Source organism: Grus americana, chromosome 4 (genome assembly GCF_028858705.1).
Source record: "Grus americana isolate bGruAme1 chromosome 4, bGruAme1.mat, whole genome shotgun sequence".
Taxonomy (NCBI): Eukaryota; Metazoa; Chordata; class Aves; order Gruiformes; family Gruidae; genus Grus; species Grus americana.
In genome coordinates, this window is record NC_072855.1 from 73,046,367 (window position 1) to 73,060,791 (window position 14,425).

At 35.9% G+C, this 14,425-nt stretch overlaps 1 long non-coding RNA gene across 2 annotated transcripts in view; it reads right to left on the bottom strand.

Moving 5' to 3' along the window:
- Nucleotides 1-1,924: 1,924 nt before the first annotated feature.
- The window catches only part of LOC129206202 (uncharacterized), a 34,261-nt gene continuing 21,760 nt past the window's right edge, over nucleotides 1,925-14,425 (bottom strand). For both annotated transcript variants that reach the window (XR_008577043.1, XR_008577044.1), the window contains exons 2-4: nucleotides 13,974-14,124; nucleotides 7,094-7,163; nucleotides 1,925-2,292 (exon numbers count right to left, since the gene is read on the bottom strand). This is a non-coding gene — a long non-coding RNA (uncharacterized LOC129206202). The remainder of the gene's footprint in view (nucleotides 2,293-7,093; nucleotides 7,164-13,973; nucleotides 14,125-14,425) is intronic.

The window sequence follows — 14,425 nt, forward strand, 5'->3', positions numbered from 1 at the left end:
GAAAGAATCTACTGGAGGGAAAGAAAAGAATCCACCTCAGAGTATTCTTCCACCATCTGCTCTTTCATAGAGATGGCTGTCAAATCACCTTCACTGAAGTACTGAGTTGCACGGCAAAAGTGTCATTCATTTTTTTTAATCTTCACCTGAGATTAGAATGGGGAAATCACAGAGGGTTCATCCATAGATAACTCATCTCACGGGACTCCTCTGAGAGCACGTTTTTTCCTTCCCTTTACCAGTGCTGAAGAGCAGCACATCTGCGGCGATCGTCGTCCTTGTGACAGTTACGCGACTGAAGCCGATAAGACCACATAAATAATATCAATAGTGCTTTGGCAGTAATTCTTTTAAACATCCAAAATATGGAGAACTGGGCCAGGGCAGGCAAAGTGAAATTTGTTCTTAAAGATTAAGATTATAGGACGTTGTTCTTTTGATGTGTTTCAAAACGGACAGCTAATAAAGTATACCTCACACAGGCAGGAAAAAGATTGGGAAGACGGAAAATCTGAGGAAGAGCAACTGCTGACAGCATAAAACCGTTCAGAGTGTCTGAGACAAGGCAATAGTATATGAAACACTGAGACGATGTCATGGTGTAAACTGGAGGAATGGCATTAAATAAAATGTAGAACAGACAAGTACAAGGCAAGGAACACTTGCAGAACTATTTCAGCTGTTTAAACACATTAAATTAGATGAAGCAATTGCCTATGGCACCTAGAACAAAATGATACTTTCATAAAAATCAATGAGTGTTACCCGCTGAGTAAGAACAGGTTTCCACTAAATGGTCAAATTCATATCTAAATTATAGTTCTGTAAAACTGAAGTAACCCTAATAAGTCAAATAACCCCAATTATTGTGATTACATATATATAATTGAGTAGTAACTGACCATAAGTGTTTGATTAGCAATGATAGCTAATTGAAGATATCTCCCAACATGCAGCAGCAAAAGTTTAAAAATAAAACAAAACAATTCCGATGTTACTGAGAAAAGATTAGGGAATGACATGAAGGCACTAGTTTAATTCATTTCATGGGCCAAATCCATTCATTACTATAACTGAAAAGAGAATTACATAGGATATGAATTTATTTTTGGTTTTAGCTGTTGTTTCTTGAATTCCAACAGCATAGTTATTGCTACCATTCTAAAGAAGGCACATTGGTAAATAGATTAGCTTGCACAATATAATAAACAAGGGGAAGACAGAAGAGGAAGAGTCTTACCCCAAATCTTCCCACTCGAAAAATGAATTTCTTAGCTCCCCACCACCAATAGTCAAATCTACTGTCCTGCCCTGTGCAGTGTTGCTCGTTTGATTGCCATTCTTCTTTCCTGTTAAAGGTTGGAGAACACATAAGTGCATTCCAGACCTAATACATCACATTCCGGTAACTCAATCGCACAGTCATTTACCGTTTCACAGCCTGCATTGGCATTAAAATTCCTTTCTTATTTCTGTGACAGAGACTGTAACAAGAATAGGATTGGTAAACCAGGAAAGTGTTATGATGGTGATTGTAATAGGGAAGGGGTGGGGGTGGGGGGGGAAGTAATTTTCCCCTATTCTTATACTCTAAAGATTACACTTGTGCTCCTTGAATGATAAGCAAAGAAATCAGTGATGTTGGTAAGAAGCAGAAATGTCTGAGAATAGTAATTTATAAAGATATCAGACTCCTCTTGAACATACATACATATGTAACCAAACTGACTTTTAATTAGCATACTATATCAGAATTCTTATACAGTCAAAGTGTCAGCAATGTTAATTTTTTTCCAATGCAAATTCAAAGCAAAGCATCATCTGTGAAACTGCTGCAATGGAGCAGAAACAGGCTGGGTACTTTTTTCCCCAGTGCAATTTTCTGCCTTAATGGAGAAGCACACATTAAAAGCTGGTTCATAGCATTCCAAGATTCTTTGTAATATTCTAAGATTTATTAAAGATGATGTGGTATTTCTTATGCTTTTTGTTCCAACTTTAACAGAAATTATTTTCAGCCAAACAAGTAATTGGATTTTATCTCTATCCTGTGGCATTTCACTTGGACTAAGGTACTGAGACAACACACTAACAAAAATCAACTTCCAAGAGAATCAAAGAAGGATATATGATAGACAGCTTTGTTCCAAGTTGGACCAGCTCATGTAGCAATGAGTTTTACCTCTGTTAATGAACAATAAATGAACATTTTTCGTTGAACGCATTTGATTTCCTTAGTGGTTCTTGCTCACTTTTTCAGTTTGTAGAACTTCATACACTGCAGTTCCTCACCTGAAACACAGCAATGAATCAAATCAAGCATGACTAAATGTCTTAAATTTAAGAAACAGATCATGAACATTTGAATTACCAGCAAAGCAGTTTCATTCATTTCTAGTGAAGTTCGAAACATTCATTCTCCATTGGGTAACTGGCGATATGAGTATCACAGAGGTATCAGTTTATAAATGTTAAAAATGCAACTACTCCTGCAAGCATCTACCACTGGCTGTGATCCTGATGAAACACGAGATGTACATAAACATTTAACAAAACACCAAATTCAGTGAACATCTTTTAATTAAAAGTACTGTAGCCAGGTTTTTTAGACTTCTCTTGATGGATTCCATAACAGCTTCAAAACAGCAGGAGCCATCAGAGAATCAAACTCTATCGTATGGAGAAGATCATGATGCATCATTCATGTTTTTAAACCCTACATTCTGAAGTAGGATGCCTACAGAATTGTTTTTGTGCATGTAACTCTAATTTATGCCTGAATTAACTAGGATTCCTGAATTAAAAGCTGTTCTCCCTGTAAATCAAAGGAGCTTGATCAAATAGTACTTTCGTGACACACCTCCATGACTCCGCAGAAGCAGTTAGTACATCATCTAAAAAGGGTTTTGAGCTATTGTCACCCCACCTACACGCATACAGTCTTGCTCACGACTACTCAGATGATGGATATTAGTATAGTCTGAGGTCTAGATACACCAAGACCTGACACATACAAAGGTCTCCTCCACTTCTGCAGGAGGCATCATATTTCCTGCCGCTTTTAAGGTCTTCTAGAAGCAGCTGAGATTTTCTACAGTTCATAGCTTTCCCAGTGGCTCCCATTCCATGTTGGTGTTACTCAATGCCTTGTGAACGGAACCTCACTATCTGACACGTACTTCTTATTGATGGGCAGATGCTGAAAAGGCACATGTTCTAATGCCAAGCCTTGGAACGCTCTACCTACCTTCTTGGATCCTGTCAATTGGTTTGAAATATCATTTGGGCACTCAAAGGGGTGGGGGAGGAAATAATCTCTCTTACTTCCAATAAACGGTTCCTTGTTCCAAATCCTCTTCTCTAACAGCCGAACCATTGTACACTACGTAACCAGATAACCCTACACTCCGTACTCAGTACTATTACAGACTAACATGTTTAATCAATTGTCTTAAAGTTTAGGAATTACTGCAATGAACATAATTTGATATTATCAACTAAAACTCACTATATCCTTTTTAATATAACCTCAACCTTTAAAAGTAGAATTATTGTTTTTAATTATTTTTACTTTGTATTTCAATAACTCGTATACATATTGTCAAGGTCAGGACACAAACAAAACACTGCATAAGCAAGTCTGTAAATTAATCCTATATATAGTTACTGAAATAAATTGAAATCTGGGAATAATTTTGGAGAATTTTCAGGTGATGACATAGAAAGTTAACAACGCTGCAGACAAAATACCTAAAAAAGTTTAGGATATAGCTATAAAAAAAAAAATATCTGTTTTTTGGATTAATGCCATCTTACCAAATTAAATAATTTGGCTCTACAGTATCATAAATTGGAAGTAGATTAAATATACCTACTTTTTTTTGATTAAAATTGAAATCATCCATCAGATATCACTTAAAGCTACAAAAACTGTTATATGAACTACTCACACCTTTGCTTTTTGCAGAGTCACAATGCATAATCCTTCTTGCCACAGAAGAAGAAATAAAATAAAATATGGTGGCTTTCAAAATATGAGTTTTGAATAATCCTTAGATTTTTTTGGTCTTCTGTCACCTCCCCACAATTGCCCAGAACAATTAATTGTGAATGTGGCACCTGTAACAAGTGTGAGAGAAAGCAGAATGGACTTAGCACCAGGGAAACTTTGAAACTGTTCTAAATGATATATAAGATGGATGATCGCATTTTAACCCTCCTTGTTTCTTCCTTTTTCCTTCCTCAGATATATTCACTAGAGGTTTTTTCCAAAGCCTAGACAGACAGTATGTAATATTTCATTCCAATATCTATCATAAAAATATTTTTGATTCTGTTATACATTATGATGTGTTACGTGTACAACATGAAAGTCTTTTAGGATATATTTTCCCTCTCCTGAAGTTACGTATTACCTCTCTTAACCTTAGTAAAGTTATATGCACGTATCTGAAAGCAAATCAGAATATATGATTTTGGAAGCTCTGTAATTAGAAAATTACAGTATTTTTAAAACCCAGAGGCACCATAATTAATTACTGTTCTGTACATCTTTGAAAGTTTTATTAATTTTTTGGTTAAAAGTGAAAAAAGTCATGTTTTTTTAACACTTCAAAGCTTTGTGAGAGTATCTTAACTTTTTAAATAATTAGTTATCTCACCCAGGAATGACAAATTTTTCTAGGGCAAACATACTTTGTGCAGCAGTATGGTAAAAGTAATGTTGTACCCTTGCACATTTCAGTGCACGTGGCGGGGGGTGTGTGGGAGCAAGACATTGGAAATACAGTATTTTTGGCATGGAAGTTCAGTAATACTTTGCAGCGCTTTCTTATTCTGAAACGTTCTTTTCATGATACAATGCTAGCGAACTTAACTGGCTTACTACATCTGAATTTTGTTTGATTATTGCTACATTTGTCATTACACTTCCATTTCCACACATTTATGGGAAAACATTAGCCTTGCAGAAGTCATCCTGAAATCTGAATTGTACTAAAACGAGAAGTAAGGAGAAAACTGACTGAATGTCGGAAAGCAGGCTGCCTCCCCTTCTCTGTACGGAGTTACTCTGTTCTAACAAGACAACTTTTCATTCAACGGAACAAGTAACAGACTGATGTAGATAGGTCATCAGAAAACTTCTGTATCTTCTACTGTTTCACACTAGTCTGTCAATTTTGTCCTCTGTGATTATTTAAATCTAAAAAATAAATAAATAAATAAAAATATGTGATGAACACTTACTGGTTTGGTGAATGAACTAAAAGTTGAAACACTAAGGAGCCGGACATCTATATCCGTAAGACTGTAATTAGTGCTTTGGAGCTGTGAAGAACTGTAGTGTCTTGCCACATCAACTGACAAGGTAATGGAGAGGACAGAATAAGATAATTCATATATTATCACTAGAGCTTGTCTCCAGTACAAGATTCACTAAGCTGGAATGTATTATTTATGCTATTTTTGCAGATTATGGGTCAGTGCTTTCTGATTATATTACAAGCAGTTTAGAGAGATGCCTGATACACTCTGAAAAGAAATAAAACTGTCAGACCAGTTGCTTCTAAGGCTTTTTGACCAATATCAGACATCAAGATTGCAAATATCACTCCTCTAAATATAATTTCTTTTTTTATTATGCTGTGCAATCAAATAAACACAGGCTTTGCTTCTTCTCTTCTCAAGAGAGAGAGAAAATTGAAACATCAGAAATTTAAATCAGAAGTCTTTTAGGTTTACGCTGGCATTTTAATAATCACCTCACTGTATCTTAATGTGTCATCACAAGGGGCAATTTTTCACCTACTACACCACCTACACTATTTTAACATAAATCTCTCTTTCACATGCTTTATACTCCTCGGCCTTGTACATTTGCATCACAAGTATACGCTAATGCATTCAAAGGATTATCCAGCCTACTGTTCCACTCTGCGCGATTGTTAGAGAGTTGCTCTCCTTATCTGCCTGCACTTTATCCATGTGTCTTCTAATGCACATTCAGGGGTTAATGATGACAGCTTTGGGGAATGTAATTGGTACCTAGTGAACTACGCAAATCTACTATTAGACAGGAGTAATAATGCAAGTAGAATACCCTTGTTTGCCTAGACATAAGTTCTAATTTTGCATTAAATAGGGAATAACCCGCAAGTTTTAAGTTTCCAATAAAAATAGAACATACAGTAAGTAATTGCATTCAAAATACTAGAAACTTCCTTTTCCTAGCTTTCTTCAGTGGTGTGTGTGTGGGGGATGATTTACTTTTCCATTGAAATGGGAAGCTATAACTGTTTCTCTCTAAGCTTCTGGTAGTTTAGAGCTATTAGAAATATGATGTCACTTTTTTCCAACACTGCTCTTCTAGAACCTTCCGGTTTGTTATTTTTGCACCATTTTGACCTTCCATTTTCATCTGTGTACATTTAGCCGTGGTGTAGATTAGGCCAGCTCTTTCCTGTAAGAAGCCACAATGAGTTAGCTCACAGTGAACAGGATTTAGCCTTTTCGTCATCTTTGACAGATGATTTCTATGTAGGACCAATGGTAAGGGGAAAGTCCTTTCCCCCTGCAGGATCCTCTGTTGTTGGTTACAACTCACATGAACCCTCCAATAAAGGTTATCATTTTCTTCACACATCCAGAAGGATCATTCTCAAGTCACCTCATACAAACAACAGCGTCAAACTGCAAACGCAGGACACCATACTCTCTTGCAAAGGTTATGCGGGCTGCACCGGCTGTGCTGGAAGAACCCAAAAGTTCTGAGAAGAACACAGTTCTGTGTTTCTCACGGGACACGCAGACTGCTAGTTGTGCAAAGGGAGCTTGCAAGTGTCATGAACTATATATAGCTGCTTTTCTCAAAGAAGTTGCAAGCTTCTCCAGACACATTTCACATAGGTTAAGATTTCAACAAGACTTCACAAACACGTGTTGAGATACAGAGATAAAAAAAAACCTAAGACAGCAAGGGTAAAATTTTACGGACGCTGCTCCTCATCTACAAATACATCCTAAATGTAAGAAACTCCCCCTACAAAAATGAGGTGTTTATTACTGCAAAAGTGGTTTATATAGACAAATTTACCTTTTCTGACGTAGAGGCATTTTGTTGGAAGATTCCCAGTTGCCCATAATCTCTTCCAGCCTCCACTCACCTGTGTGAAGAATTCAGGGAAAATTAGTAGACAGTGGAAGAAAAGCTTGTTAGTTAATGAGCTTAACTTTTGAAAATGAGTAGCATGGCCTCTTTGCAAATAATTTAGAGTAAGATTTAAGAATTTTTTTCAAGGCAAAGCATTAAAAATAACCATTACATGCAGTTATTCAAATTGTGTCTAATATTAATTGCAGTTGGTAGCACAAATGGGACGTCTTCTTTCAGAAAAGGCTGCAGGACAAAGCAGTGGGATACTCAGAAAAACATGTAGGGCATGAAGACTTTATATGTTTGCTGATTTAAGTACTGAGTAACAATGACATTAACATATTTCTTCTGTAGAAGAGATGAAGCAGGATGGTCATAAGAACTGCCTGCTGACATCAACTCTTAGTAAAAAAAAAAAAATAAAACTTCAGGTACTTCCCCATTATTATGGGTATTATTTCAATATCTGTTTTGTGCTCTGGTTTTGGTTGGCGAGAGATAAACATCCTGTGATTTTATAGGCTTTAGAAGAGCCAGACAATATCCTCAGGTGGTTCTAAAGAATACATAGCAGTTCAATCAACAGTATTTTTCTCCTAGCATACTAAGTAAATATAAAAATTTATCCAAATAGACAGAGATACAAGCTCTTCTTCTGAGGATGAAGCTTTTACTTGACAAGGAAACAAGAAACTTTTCGAGTACTTACTACTTTAGCTTCTCTCTAAAGGATATTGGTTTAACAGAGAATTTACCCACAAGGTATTTTTAATGAGCTACTCAAAAGATTTTTGTGCAAGAAAAGTTTAATACAAAGGCAATTTGTCTTAGTAATTTACATCTGGTTTCTATATACTCAGGCTGAATTCACTTAAATATTTATTCAGCCTTTTATGTTTCCTTTTGGCTAGAAATAAAGTGGGTTAAACTTATCTAAAATGCAACTTTACTCAAAACCTGTATGAATACTGTATGTAAATTTTTTGGTCTGATATCTGTTCACAAACAGTTGCCCAACTTAAACACTGTGAGGGAGCACATAATAAATTAATAAATAAATATATAAGCAAAAATTATGGAATTGAGACAGAAGGAGAAGAACTGCAGTAGGAAAATCAGCCCAGAAGAGACATTCCTGGCTCCCAGGACACTGTTCAGCTGATTCTCAAAGAAAACACTTAAATTTTTAATAATAATGCAGATGCACAAATTGGGCCATCTGGAATAAAAGCAATAAGTTTATCAGCCCTTGGTTGCAACAGCTTTTTATCATGCACCATATGGAAACGATTATTCAAACCTTATACAACAAAACATCTGATACTTTAGTCATTTTGTATTCTATAAAAATACAGGCGTCTTAACATGCAGAATGTACTGTATGCTCAGTAATGCGCGCATATATATATATATATATATATTTTCACACTTTGGAGAGAGGTCAAACAGAAATGTGGTCTATGAAACACCTAAACATGCAGCTGAAATCCAAAGCATTCAAAAATACTACGTAGCATGCTCTTATAAACATTCTGGGTTTTTTTTCTTATAGAAATGTCGGAAACTTTTGATAAGAAACAGAAGAGTTCATATTTGTTCTAAGCTATCACTATAAGCACACAACTATGAAACGTAAAAGTACTGCAATTACTTGATGTACTTCAATTTTAAAAAGCTGCATTTCATTAACACACAGCAGTATCTATAGAAAAAAAAAAGTAAAGGAATCTAGAATATGTTCAAATACTATTATTCATTACTTAAATTAAAAAAGCTTCTTAAGTCATGTCCCACACTCTGGAAAAAAGATATTATGGCTGTCACCATGATTCTGTGTTGAGCCTTCCTCTTGCATTGTCCCAAATTAAATCACTGTTTGCTGCAAGACCATGATGTAACATAGAGACACAAGTCCACAAAATTTGCTTCTAAAAGTAGGGTGATCAGTACCAGAGTATAAAGAAGACTAAAAAGATGTGATCTTTATTTTTATCACTATGTAGGTTGTAACAGACAAAAAGGTGAAAATAAACATATTGACCAACATGGAAGCTTTCTATTTTATCCTGCTCTTTTGCCTACAAATTTGAAAAATGACAGCCATATACTACTGAGACAATTCAACATCTTGGTATTGCTCTGGATGGACTAAGTCCTACCAAGATCAATTGGTTAAAATACCACAGCAGTTCAGAAAACCATAGCAGACACCTAAACTTGTTTCTGCTCTAAGCTAAGAACAATTCATAGGAGTCTGACCAATACAAACAGAGAAATTTTGCCTAAGCTTTGTTTAAAAAGAGGCTCCTTCAGGTGAGGAAGGGATTTTCTGCACATACCAAAAAAAGATATCAAGCCCACAGTAGCAGAAGAATATTTTTGGAACCATTATTTATTAAACCATACATTTTAAGCAAAATCGCCAAGCTCTAAAAATTAAGAAAAAACTCAAATCATGGTGATGCATTAAGGCTTGTGTATATGCATGATAATTTAATTATGATAGATTGAAGGAGTTCCTTAGACTAAAACAAAAGTCACACAGATAATTTGCTAGCAGGCTAACATGTACAAATGCGTTTAGAATGTATGATATAGCTCGGTTCAGCTTCAAGTTTGCCCAGGGGAAATTTGTGAAATTTTGCACCTTGAAAAGAAGATAACAATTTTCCATGCACACGCACTGTGAAATCTTCAAATATAAGGTGTTGGTTTTGCTTTAAGCTTTACTTTCCATTTTAGAATTTAAAAGACAAAAAGTAATTTGTCTTTAAAATTCAGCAATCCATAAACTTGAATGGCCTAATAATTGTCATGTTAAGGGGAAAAAGTCTCCAGTTCAGTTTTCAATACAACTTGCAATAATAGTCAATCAGGAGGATTAGTTTTATGTTCAATATTATTTTAGGAAACTAATAAAGTTCAATTAACATTCTTAAACTGTTTCAGATAGAAACAGTAACATAACTGAGGTATAATCAAGATACACAGTTTAATAAAGAGCCAACAGTAAGGGTAGTTTTGTTTGATTTCTTAAAGTACATTGTTTTAATAATTTATCCTCTGGAGTTTTTCAAATTTAGAAATTTTGGATGTCATAAAAAGTAGAAATAAAATTAATCTTTATGTACCGGATTATTTTAGTCAATAGAAACAATAAGAAAGGGGCCGTCTAATCCTGTATTTTTGGTCTCATGAAGTCCTCAGTGGTTCATTTGAGTAGCACGCAGCTGAAAATATTGCTAAGACATTCTACAGTCCAACACATGCCTTGTTGTTATAAACAGTGATTACTAATACAGTGCATTTGATACTGGGCAAAACATTTGAAACTTCTTAAAACTGCAAAAAAGGTGATTATATGCAAGCAGATTGCGTATTCTAGAGAAAAGAGTACTAGTGAGTCTGAGAATATCATCAGAAGAGAGGACTAGTAACTTTTCCATATCTAGGCATGTTAGAAATCATTTACCATTTACCAAGAAGCTGATTATCATTAAGAATGAAATGAAATGAACCTAGTGCTGATCATTGAAATACTCCAATTATGTGATAAAAATGAAAATGAAACACTTTGAAAAAATACGTACAGATAGAAAAAGATTAGAGCCTGCACAAGAAAGCATATTTGACCGTTTGTTTGATATTAGATAATGAATGTCAAAGGATCAAAGATCCGAAAAGGTTTTAATGTGATTATAAAAGATTCACCTTAAATGCCACTGAAAAAAGCCAATTTCAACCTGTCCATCATCTATACCTGATTGTTAAGGGGTCTGCAGACATGTAAAAGCTCTACCTGTGTGCCTACACGTTAATATGAGCATCCAAATATAACTTTTGCGGTCTGCCCAGAAGCTGACATTTGATATTTAGACCACCACAGACCAAATCTTGAAAAAAAAAAAAAATACATACATATAATCCAGATATATTTACTTACACAAAATAATAGCTTTCTTAAACTAAATAAAATAATAAATTAAATGAAATCCCTACAAATTAAAAATAAAGATATCAATTTCATCTCTGGAGAGATGCTAACATATTTATGGCATTTAAAATACAACTGACCACATACTCAAGTTCCCCAAACCTACCTCATCAAGCTGCTCTATCAATTTTTTCTCATCCTCAGATAAGTCTTGCTTCAGGGACTTTGTTCCATGCCATTAAATATTATTGGGCACTATTTTCATCTGAATGGTTTTCAGGCAGCAGTTCCAGCTACCTGGGACTGATCAATACTCCAGTTTCAATTAAATGCTGAAGTACATTAGTCTTCCCATCTCAAACTGGGTGCTGGTCACCTGTACCTGCCTTCCTGGTCCTGATGATAACAGTGTTGCTTAGAATTTCATCCTTGCAACGCTCGTTCATGCTGATGAAGCCAAGAACAGATGATACTACTTAGCTCAGGCTAGGCACCCAACACATGCCTTTACTTCTTCTGACACCTGGGCTGGCTTAGTAAGGTGCATCAAACAATTCTTTTAGTGACCTATCTGTATGTTTTCTGACATCAGCAACTACTTCTTTTCACTGCCTTTGTCTAATTTTGTCCTTTTCTCACTCTTTCAACTGCTGTTAGAGAAACACTACAGTATTTTCCTTGTTTCTTCCAACAGGAGCCCCACCTGCTTTTGCTTCATTTCTTACCTATACATAAGGTTTTGACTAAACTTAACATACCGCATTCGCCAGCTCTGGGATATGATCATTTTATCATCCGTGCAACTCTTTGTCCCCAACGTATCCACAAAGAGAATTAATAACATCTACGAATGGCTTCCGCCTCTAATGCGGACAAAGTCCTCACCCTGGACAAGGCTACAGGTGCTTTGCACCAAGAGAAGAGCCCTTTCGCTGTGAATCCAATGCAGATGGAACACCACAGTTCTACCCTTATTTTAACTCATAGTTTGTAAAGGGAAGATATCAACTCGGTCGTCTTTCTGAGGCATTTTGTAACAGCAGAGCAAGAAGCCTTTTATGTAGTTGTATTTAATACCTGCATACTTTTGAGATATTAGTGCTTTTGTGATCAGCAGAATACAATTAATGGTCAATACAACACTTGAAACTGAAAAATTCAGGGTCCCGGAGTGAATTCATAGACATAACACAACTTTACACCTAGAGCTGAATAGATTACTGAACTTAACTATGAAAGGCAAATTAACAAACTTCGCTTTACACACTATTTTGTCTTCCAACTACAAATTGCTTACCTGAATTTTGTTCATATCCACAAAACGTCCACCGAGATTCCTGACTTCTAATATCAAATTACAACCTGCACTGGATTTGAGACTACACATTAACATGTATTGCCTTGACTGGCTAAGACTTTCCTATGTGATTGAGGTCTAACTCTAGGAAAGACTGGTTTTTTTCAGTTCATTTCTCAATGCAGATACCTTATTCATACTGCAGCCTCGCTCATCCAATTATCTAATAGTACATAGCACAGTATATTCTATTTCCTCTATTATTTAAAGCTTGCGCTGTTGTGCATTGTCTTTCGCTTATACGAGTGTAAGAGCTTTAAAAGGAGGAACTTGTATCTGTAAAAGCAGAGTGGCATTACTACAGAGATGCAGCTTAGCCCTACTTTCAGTTCCACTGTACATCATGCCGGGAGTACACAGGGTGACAAAGGACCTGAAGCTTGACCTGTGTTCACAGATATATTGATCATGATAAAATCCGATTCATCTGAGCATATTTTAAAATTGTAGGTCCTGTACGCCCATCAAAACAAACCTGGAAGGCTTCTCAGAGCGCTACATAACATTTTTAAATTACATCACATTGTGCTTTGTCCATAAAAATCTTTTCAAGGATTCATTGCTAAGTTATGTAATCCCCTTAGCTATACAGCCTAATTATTTTTCCTTTGTAAATGAATGCTAGTTCTGCCACATTCTCTTGAAAAAAAATAGGAAGTTTCATAGATATTGGCAAAGAAAAACTAGACTAATTTTTTGCCCAGATTCATCTGCCACTATGTATCTTGCCATCAGGAAAGCTCTGAAGGAGGCAACAAAAGAGATTGGGAGGAGAAAAGCAAAATAAATATTGAAATAATTACAGCCTATAAGAAATATTCTTTTTTATCGGGGGAGTTATTAGAATTGTAATGGGCTTTCTGTACAGTTATTTTTACTAAAGGTAGCATTCCTGTTTCTTCTCAATGCATTAAGAGGCTAACACTGAAATTAAGGATTAAATCTTTAACTTTTACTGAGCTACTTAAGCATTGGAGACATTTAACAGCTTTCACAAGTTGTTTGGTGTCTTATTGGGTTATGCCCTATGCAGGAATTAGCCATTATGCAGGTGTCAAATCGCAGCACAATATAATGTCTGTGTCTGGCCTGCCTAACCACAGTTATGGCTTTCAAAGCTCACGCGAGATTTTGCCTGAGTTAGCATTATCTTCTGGCGGTCCGCAACATTTTTAAGGTAAGATATCAGAAGAATAGCAAAACACAGACCCCTACTTAGCTCCATACACGTCATGAAAGAAAACAAAGAAGAAAATAGCAGTTTTATCAAGTTGACCATCATCAGAACTGCGTGCTTACAGCATAAAATATTGTTCTGTGCATATGTATATGTTATACCTTTTGTACCTAGCTGTACAATGATTCGGGTCATAAGAGCAACTGTCATAATACAGCACACCCTGCAATGGCTCACACACAATCTGTCACTACTTGCTTTATTTGTAAAGTTAATGTCGGCCAGAACCTTGGCAATATCATTTGCTTCTTTGGAGAGCGTAATATGATTTTTAACTTACGTGCGAACTCACCAGGGACAATGCAACTTTTCTCCTCAAGGACATCTCCCCCGGTAAGGTAACACTTCTCAATAAAACAGTGCAAGGTGACTAGTGGGAATACGTCAGTGACTCAGGCCTCTGCTTCTGTTTTGCTCCATTTGCGTCTGAAAAGTTATGCTGTCTTTATGTAAATACAAAGCAGGAACAAAAAATCAGAGCCAACTTCAGCAACACCGATATGTCATCAACGAAGCACAGCAAATGAAGTCATCATTGTTGGCATCCTACCTTAGCTTCAGTGAAGAAACAAACCACGACTCATTTTGTCTGGTTTTTGTTCCATTCTTTATCTCCTTGGTTCTGCACTTACCTGCAAACCAGAAGCTGACGTAGCAAGGTGCGTTAAAGTGGTAGGACAATAACAACTCTCTTCATAAAATACTATCAACATTCTTGTTGCTTTTCACTGATTTTGGGGTTTT